Genomic DNA, 9622 nt, shown 5'->3' with positions numbered 1-9622 from the left:
AAGTGCCGAGGAGCCGCGGGAGGAGGAGGAGGAAACAGGTTGAGATTAAAGAGTAAACTCTGTAAACAGAGATGCCATCAAACAAAGGGCTTTTGGACACTCCCCCTCCCGCCAAATCTGGCGCCCCTGTAGTGCGCAGGCGCCGAGTGGCGGCCCCGTGCCGCGGCGGCGGGGAGCAGGGCGGGCGAAACGGGGCAGCGCGGGGCACGGCACTCGGCACCCCCTCTCGCCCCGCCGCAGTCCCCGGTGGGACGAAGGCTGGGAGGAAGCAGCCGTCGGGAGCGGGGAGTCAGACCCCCGGACGAGGAGAACGACCGCGTTTTGGAGACCTCCGCCGGGCGCTCCGCGCCTCCCGCCCCCTCGGTGTCCCTCCCCGGGTGCACCTGCTGCGGGCTGAGCGGCCCCGGCACGGAGCGCGCTTTGCGTGCGTGTTGGGGTGTGGGGCGGCGGCGCGGTGCCGCGGGGATTTTGGCGATAGTTCCCCGCGGAGATGTGCCCGGGAGCCGTGGTGGGTGTCCGATCGGCACCAGAGAACACGTTTTTTTTGCTACAGAAATGAGTCAGGACGTGAAAAAAGATGGCGAAACGCGCCGAGTTCCCAGGCTCCGCGCCGTACTTTGTAAAAACGGGGCCGCGAAGCACTCGCACCGCGCTCGCCCTTTCCTCAAAGGCTCCGAATCATCAATGAGCCCCGGCGGGGCGGGGCGGGACGGGGCGGAGCGGTGCCTCCCGCCGCGGGGCCGCGGGCGCTCCCGGGGGTGGCGGCGCCAACGCGCGGAGTCCCGGCGGGACGGGCCCGATGTCCCCCCGGGCGGAGCGGGACGGAGCCGGGCGAGGGCACAGCGCTGCAGCCCCCGGGGCCGCCCCGTCGGGGCGCTCCCAACTCTGCGGGGCCGCCGACTTACGGCTTGGGGGAGGGGGCTCGGCGGGCCGGCCCGTGTCCTGAGCTCCGCGTGGACGTCGCTTCGTGGGGAGCGCGTTGTCCCCCAGAATCGTGCTCTGTTGTCCCGTTGTTGCTGCTTTTCACACCTCTGACGGGAGCTGCCTGCTCTCTCGGCTTCTGTTTGTCTAGCTCTAAACGAGTCTGCTGCATCTGAGCACTGGGCGCCGTACTAAGATGCCGCTTTCCTACAAGTAACGGGGATGATAACAGCAGCCCCGTTAAAGTCCAGTCCCGCATCCTCCGCTGTAAACGAGAGTCATCGGTACTGCCCCGCTCCGCGCTGCTCGGCACGCAGAGGCCCGCAGTACATCACAGTGCAGCTGTAAGGCTGGGCCGGGACCAGCCGGGTCTGCTGCTCGGAGCAGGCGCTATTGATTTTGTGACAGAAATTGCACGTTTGAGGGAAATGGTGCAATTGTCCACATAGGTACAACATGAGCGGTGCGAGGTTATCCCTCCCTGCTGCTGCAGGAAGTGTCTTTCTGAGCTGATTTTTGTAAACGTTTCGAGGTGAACTGAGACAAATCCAACATCTTCTCCATTTGGATGCAAATTCGCTGAATAAATGCAAAGAATGTCTATTATTGCTCTCAAGAGAGCAGTTAGGATGCCCAGTTTTCTTCTGAAGGTTTTATGCAAGACCACATTTTTTCTTCACTGACTGAATAAAAGCTTTTTTTTCCCCCTTCCCACACACACTTAGTTTATAAATACATTTAGTTTATAAAAATACTTAAAATTGCAAATAAAACATTTTATCATGGTCAAAATGAAGAGGGAAATTGCACCATCACTCCAGGTTTACTGATTGGTCTTCCCCGAGTCCACATGTATGGAGCCCACTGAAATCAGGCAGACACATACATAGGCTCCACTGGTGCTGCTAAGTTTAGCTAAAAATGAGCCATGACCCTCCTTGTTCATTTTCTTTTCTGAGCGTGTGTAGCCTGAGGCAATTAGGATGTAAAGGTTCTTTCTGGTAGACACTTGCCAAAGCCCCACAGAACAAGAATCCCCCTTCCCATGTGCTTTGTGCAGGGTATGTGCAGCCGCAGAGCTCTTGTGTTACCCCTCCGACTTCATTAATTAGTGATGTCTCTCAGCCTATTTATAGTAATTGCATCAACCAACGGAGTAATTGTAAGCAGTGCAACTGTGTGTTCTGGGGATCTTTTACTTACACAAATTATATAAGTAATTTAATAGAGGTAATTATATAAGCAGTAAATACACATCGAGTTACCTGATTTCCTACACCTCTGCTGCAAACAAAAACCTCAACGTGGAGCTAAGAGCACAGTCAGACCATTGTGCAAATCCCTGTTGAACATCAGCCCCAGGATGTGTTGTGTGCAGCCCCAGTGCCTCTCCACAGCAATCTGCTCCATGGGCCAGTGGGCTGAGCAGGGACAGCCAGGCAGAGCAGGAGCTCTATGGGAGGAGAGCAGTGAGCACTCACATCGGGGATCCCCAGGTGGATAGGTGAGGGCTGCAATTCATTTCAGGCTTCGGGAAATCCCAGGAGCTGCCTCTAGCTGTGTGTTATTCCTAGTTTTTCTACGTTTGCCACGTAAGCTGCAAGTACTGTGGGATCAGTATCGTGCAGTGCATTCAATCACACACGTGGTTTTCTAACACGAGTGTTACAGATGCTCACCTTTCTTTCCCTCTGCTCCAAAGGCATCTTCAAGTGCCAGGAGCATTTTTATAAACACATTGGTCTGTGCTTTATGTTTACTTTCAGCATTTCTCTCAGCTTGTGCAGTGAAAAGCAGTAAGCAACTTTCACTTTTTTAGTTTCACTTTTAGAATGGAGTTACTGTAACGTTTCAACTGCAGTTGTGGTATTTTTATAATTGAAAATCAGATTTTGGGGAGATGTTGGAAGACAAATTTAAAAAAAAGTACGTTTCCTTTTAATGCAAACTTCCTAACAGTTTATCTTAAAAGAAATTATGAGGATTGATTAAAAAGGCTGGGAAAAAGACAGGTGACTGTTTCTGATTTAGCATAGATTGCATCAAGTGCTGGGTCCCTCAGAGGTGTCTGTTCAGCTCACAGGTAAGGGTAAGGGATGTCACAGGGAGTGCTGCATCCAAATACAGAGTTCTCAGTTGCAGGACAGACATGGATCTGTTGGAATGCATCCAGAGGAGGATGGACCATCAAAAATGACCCAAGGGATGGAAACATCTCCTATGAGGACAGGCTGAGATAGCTGAGGCTGTTCTGCTTGGAGAAGAGAAGGCTCCAGGGAGATCTGAGAGCAGCCTTTCAGTATCCCAAGGGGTCTATATGAAAGAAGAGGACAGACTCTTTAGCAGGGTCTGTTGTGAAAGGGCAAGGGGAGATGGTTTCAAACTAAAGGAGGGGAGATTGAGACTGAATATAAGGAAGAAGTTTTTGCAGTAAGGGTAGTGAGGCACTGGAACATGTTGTCCAGATAAGTGGTGGATGCCCCATGCATGAAGACACTCAAGGTCAGACTGGATGGGGTTCTGAGCAACCTGATCTATCTATAAATTGTCTCTGTACATTGCAGGGGCTTTGGACCAAATGACACTTAAGAGTCCCTTCCAACTCAAATGATTTTCTAATTCTGTGATTGTATTTATGGCCAACCATGAGCATCAGTGTTTCATTCCAGTAAGGTGCACTGGGAGCATGCACAATCTCAGCACCCCATAGTGGGAAGGGCACTGTCCCCAAGGACAGGAGGTAGTGTCACCACCTGCATTTGAAGATGAGTGTTGTGGTCACCTGCTCAGGGCCAAAATGCTGGTGAAGTGAGGGGGGGCCAGCAGGAGGCACGGTCCCCCTGCACCATCAAGTGGAAACAATCCCCCAGTCTACATGGAGTGCAGGGACATGCTCCCAGTCCCACTTTGCAGCATGTGCACATCTTCAGAGACAGGAGGAAGAACTCTTCTGACTACTGCTCCAGCAGTGGAGATGGCAGCACATGCCATTGGAGAGCCACTGTATTTCTGCATGAGCCTTGGAGTGTACCTGAGCACCCACACTGTGAATCTGTGGTGTTCTGGAACAGTGTGAGTGCCAGGAAACAGTGATTAAGGCACTACCCTATTTCTTCATTCATTCTAAAGGGAAATTTGGCTTTAGCCTAGGTCAGGTAGCAATGAGAATCCAGTGATATGGTTAGAACGAATCAACAGAAATTTGGAATGAAAAAAATCAGCAGCAGCATATGAGCTCTATTTCCTTTCTGGTATAATACCTACAGTTTCTGACATCTAAGTCTTAGTTGAGTCTGTCAGTCTGAAAGAGAAGGGGAAACCAAGAGGGCTGCTGCCAGAAGAGACCTGTCGGATCAAGTAGTGTAGTATTAGAATGAAAGAAAGGGGCACAACTTGGTGAAACTGGGATCTGGAGTGAGGGAGCAAAGAGAAACCTTCCACGCTTCAGCAGAGGTTCTTTTTTTTGTGGTAAACCCTCTTTGTTTGTGTACGGCTTGGAATGAGAGAAATGCCCCAGGCCTTTCAACTGCAAAAATAGAGCTCTATTTGAACGGAACATATGTTGTACAGAAGCTGTTACTCAATTTGTTCTGAAACAACATAGTATAGTGGGTGCACAACGAGGCTTAGGGCCCAGCTCCTTGGGCAGTAGCAGCAGCACTGCAAAAGGAGCAGAGCAGGCTTGGTGCAGGGCAGCACCTCTCTGAAACCCAGCCACAGAACAATTTAAGTAGTTCATCCCTTGTAAAATGCAGTACTAGCAATGGGAAGCACTTATGGCATGTAGAGCTCTGTCTTCCCAACCTGTCGCAGGTCACTTATATTCGAAGCAAGAATGAGCAGTGTGGTGGGATACTGACATCATCCCTTACCTGGAGCAGTGCATCCCTTCCACCCACTCTTGCCACACAGCAATGTGCTTTCTTGCCTTTACCTTCTTGCTAGCAACAAGTATTTCAAAGGCAATTGCGGTGTTTATTTATTTATTTAGAACACAGCATGATAAAAGCATTAGACAAATTTGATTAACAATAGAGGGTAGGACTAATAAATGTAAACACAGGCAAATAAGTTTATTTTCTTAAGTGACTCATTTAAGTGTGCTAATATGTCAAGAAATAGCAATATGCCTTTCAAAATGATAAAGTAAACCCTACTCACAAAAGAAGCGATTTGCTCTATGTGCCTGGTTTACCTCGGAGGGTGTGGTTACTACACTGTGTGCCCGGCTGGCAAGGAGAGCGGCTTTGTTCTGTAGCTGCTTTCAAGTGTGTCCTCTGACTGAGCTGCACCTTTGCACTGCTCTAGTAGGGAATCGAGCCTGCTGCCTTCCTCCCGTTTTTGCTCCTGTAAATGCAAAGTGACTCCACTGATGGGTTTTGATGTACTGTAGGTTTACCCTGCTGTAACTGAAAGCAGAGTTCAACCTATAGGCCATAGTAGTGTCGCTCAGGGTAAACACGTGCTGATGATTTCAGCCACTTGTGCCATGCCGAGCATGGCAGTATCTCACAGACACCCTCTGCTCCAGGTTACCTGCTGTTAGTTCATTATCATCTTACAGTAATCCAACCTTTTACATGCTTACATTCTTATATCACTCTCAAACCTTCTGAGTTCCATGAAGATGAATCAGACTTCTTCTGTTTTACTTTTCCTTCACACTTTCCATGTCTCTGTGTAGTTCAATATAGGCCACACAGTAAAACTTTTCACTTTCCAGTCTGTTTGTTTTACACCTTCAGGCCCAATGTCACTTTTTTTGTAGTAGTAGTCAGTAGGAGGTGCCAAAAGATTATTGAGGAAAACAATCTTTTCAGGTCAAGACAAAATTAATCACCACCATTTTATACATTTCAACCCTTGTTACACACTGATGTTTAATAGCTGGTCAAACTAAGTTGGCAATAACCTTGTGTATCCAAATAATGCTGCTCTCCTTCCTGACTTTCTTGTGCCCCTAAGTTCCTCCATCTTGTCCAGTTAAACTTCTTTCATGTCACACCAACAGCTTTGAAATAAGCTTATTGGATCCTAATTAGAAGACTAAGTGTTTGAAGAGATGATTACTGTTGTTTAACACAACTTTGAAGCAATTGCTATATTGAGTATTTGTGTCCAACAGGCTTTGTGTATTTTATTCAAAAGCAAATTCGCAAAATGCTTTTTTACAGTAACTCTGTGAATTGCTTGCAACATTGCATCTGCATTCATCCACTGGTTTTCCAGTGTTTTAAATGCTTTGGAGACCTGCAGAAATATTTCCTGAGGTGTGCAGTAAATGTTCATCGACCGCACTCAGAAACTTCTGGTGTGAGAGTTCAACCAAATAGGAAAAGGACAGCCAGAAGTATTGAGCAAGCAGCACACTCAGTTTTTTGAACAGAGAGCACCTGAACAGTGGCTGGGCACTTGTTTTCCTTTAGGGATATGAGCCTTGGTGGCTGATTTTGAAAAGGAGTTACTCCAGGGAACCAGTGACATCAGTGAACAGAAAAGCAGGCCTGCTGCAAGGCTGCCTTGCTGCGAGTGTTTGTTTTCTGCAGCTCCCTTACGCGTAACTATGAAGAGAAATTGTGAAAATGAAAACAGTTTTAGAAGACAGGTGTCAAAATGGAATTTTCTGTGCTTTCCTTTACTTCTCCCTTCAGTGAAGGCTGGTGAGTTATATAGAAAATGATACTTGGAAGATTCTTTCATACATTTTTTATTTAGACACCCTAGTCTCTTGCTGGGCACCCTCTCACACGTGTAAGAGAAGACACTAACTTTTGCAGTCACACTTCCTGTGCTTTCATTATGCTCATTACTAATGATTGCATTCTGTGGACACATTGGTGTTTGTAGCTCTATTGTTTAATGTTTTATTACTCTTGTGTTGTACTTCCCATATGTTTTCAGGGAGAATTCCCTTCTCTCTTTTACTTGTCTTGTTTCTGCTTGCTCTTTCTGTGTATGCCAATTAATAATGAAGGCTGTGTGTGTGCTTCCCCTCCCTATGGCACAACGTGGTTTTCTCTAGCTCTCACTTTTTGTGAAAAGTAGGCCATCTACTGTTGCTTTCTAGTATGGATTATAGATAGCCCAGCACATGGCTGCATTACGCGTCCAGCTCCAAAATTGTACTTTGGAATTGGAAAGCATTTTCTCCTATGTATACACAATTTTTTTCCAGAGATTTTGTGGTGGGAAAGTCTCTATAGAAAACTGACATATTTATTTATTTGTTTAGTGGTAACCAATGTATTTGGGTTATGTTCTTCACTGGAGTTAGAAGGAAGGAGATGAAAAGCTAATGATTTAAACAAGCACTAGTGACAATGTTCGTCAGCTTTGAACAACTTTTTTGTTTGGCTGATTGGCTTGGTCGTGTTTTGTGTTTTCTTCTCCTTCTTCTTCTTTTTATTTTTTCTTTTTTTTTTTTTTTCAGTGTGGTTATGAACAGAAAAGTGACTTTAAAAGTTTACTCTTGCAGATACACATATGTATTCTCCATATGTCTTCTGACTCATATCTAGATAGTATATTGACGTACACATGCTCTAGTGTTGTCAGCACCATCAAGTACAAAGAGCTGTGAAGAGGGAGCTGGACCATCGTCTGCCTCTTGTACCATAAGTTCACCAGTTGGTTTCTGATTTCTCAGTTATTTTTGGAGATGCTACGGAAACTCTGTCAAGAGTTCTTAACTTCTTGTCAGGGGTGAACTTGCTTTGGGAAAAATGGTTTGCACTTCAGTTTGATGGGGATATGACTGCTAGATAATAATCAGATACAGCCACACGCAGCTTTTCTGATCCATGTATTTGGGATGAAGGAAGATTTTTCTTCCTTTTCTTCTTGTGAAAACTGGTGGAGGGACTTGTCGTGCAACATTGTTATTAGAAAAAATTTCCTTTAATTAGTCACCTATTAGTCTTAAGTCTGTAATAAAATATTTACTACTTTCTTCATTAAGAATAAAGCATGAGTGTATTAACTTTATTATGCTGAGTTCATTTCTTTGTTTGCTTGCAATCATATATTATTTCTTAATGCCTTGCCTCTTTTTGTGTTTTCACATGGAACTTTCTCTAGAATTCTTTATCCCAGTTCCAGGAAATTGCAATTTTCAGGGATATCCCCTTTTCTCAATAAGAAAAACAAGTACGATGGTAGCTCCTCTGGAGAGTGGTTTTTTAAAAATACACCTACTTTGCATAAGCAAAAATTACAGAACAATGCCATCTTCCTGAGAATCTGATTATTTTTAAATTGGTCATGAAAAGAGAGGCAATCTTGCACTGGGTGCCATTTCTGTGCGAGAGAAAATGAGAAAGGAAGTAGGGAAAAGTACCTTTTGTAGCTCTGAAAATGCTACAGTGAAGTGGATCCTTAGAATTTGTGGTTAGAAATGGGGCAAGTAGAGGCAACTTGCTTGTCTTAACCAAGACAATTAGGGAACCAGATGAATTGCTGAGAGGTGCATATGAATAAATAAAAGATCTCGCCTAACTATCTGTAACTTGTCAGATGTTGCTTTAATTTGATGAGAAGGCCAATGTCTGTTTATACTCCTGCTTTCTGCCCAAATACAACTAGATAGGAGGACAACTCTTAGGTTAGGCCCTAGAAATACACTGTGACAACACTTCAACTAGGTGTTGAGGATCTATGACAAATAACTTCTTGTCAGGCATGTAGGAACTGCATGATTATACTGTAATGTTTCAGGAATTAACCTCAGATGTCCTAAATCCCAGTGTAGTAGGCTAATGCACACACACACACCCTGGGTTAGAAGAAGTGTGGTTCTTGAAGAGTCTGGACAGAACCAAAAAACATTTTGAATGCTCCTAATGTAAATGATGAAGCAGTCAACAATGACAGTGTTTAAATGGGCTATCCCGAGCTTCAGACTTGGCTGAATGAATGTCATGAGCAGATTGCACTTCTTAGAGCTGATGTTTTGGGATGCTTTAAACATGGGCACATTTCACGAGTGTCTTTGATTGCACAGCTGTGGGGAATAAAAACATTCCACTGAATTCATACATGTTATGTATATTTTTATATATTTTTTTCACTACCAGAGGCTGCTCTTGCAGCAAGTCATGTAAATTTTTTTTTACCTCAGATACCTCGAGTCTTTGCAATGTTGCTGTTATTGTTTAAATGTGCAGTGTAGGCACTCTTGATAAAACCTGTAGGATTTAGTGTAGAAACATTATTATGTGGAGACAAATTTTCTTATGATTTTGCAGGAGGACTTTTACTCCTCATCTAAATTTCCATCTAAATCTAAATGGTTCAGAGACCACTGGATATCATAATATAGACTATGCAATCTCTATCTCCTAAAAATAGGTAGGTGGATAGATGGACTGACAGATGACAGTTTTCAAGAGTCAGTCACTGAGAATGCAAGTGCTTCCCTATGGAGTCTGTTTTATTTAGCTGACATAACAGGAGCTGATCTGTACATAACTGTGCCAAGGAAGGATCATCTTGTCTATTTATTCCAGTCTCTGCCTTTGCTTCAGGACATTGAGGGCTAGTGATAATGCACTGGAACTTAAATCTTGCCAAAAAAGCTTTGAAACATTGCTCTATAAACCATGGTCCATTTTTTCTTCATGATAGTTCCTCAGGAATTCCCCTGTAAGAAAGCATACTCTTCACCTTTGCAGTGACTTTTTAGTTGTACTTTGCATCCACACAG

The 9622-nt window shown here is 45.0% G+C and overlaps 1 long non-coding RNA gene across 1 annotated transcript in view; it reads left to right on the top strand.

Annotated features, from left to right (window-relative positions):
• The first annotated feature begins 6320 nt into the window (after positions 1–6320).
• The window catches only part of LOC122161934, a 31317-nt gene continuing 28015 nt past the window's right edge, over positions 6321–9622 (top strand). The window contains exon 1 of the long non-coding RNA XR_006169352.1: positions 6321–6581. This is a non-coding gene — a long non-coding RNA (uncharacterized LOC122161934). The remainder of the gene's footprint in view (positions 6582–9622) is intronic.

Source organism: Centrocercus urophasianus, unplaced genomic scaffold (genome assembly GCF_019232065.1).
Source record: "Centrocercus urophasianus isolate 14NV4802_14NV808 unplaced genomic scaffold, USGS_Curo_1.0 seq_10, whole genome shotgun sequence".
In the NCBI taxonomy this organism is placed as follows: domain Eukaryota; kingdom Metazoa; phylum Chordata; class Aves; order Galliformes; family Phasianidae; genus Centrocercus; species Centrocercus urophasianus.
Note: the sequence above shows the minus strand (reverse complement) of the source record. Positions and strands in the feature narration are given on the sequence as shown.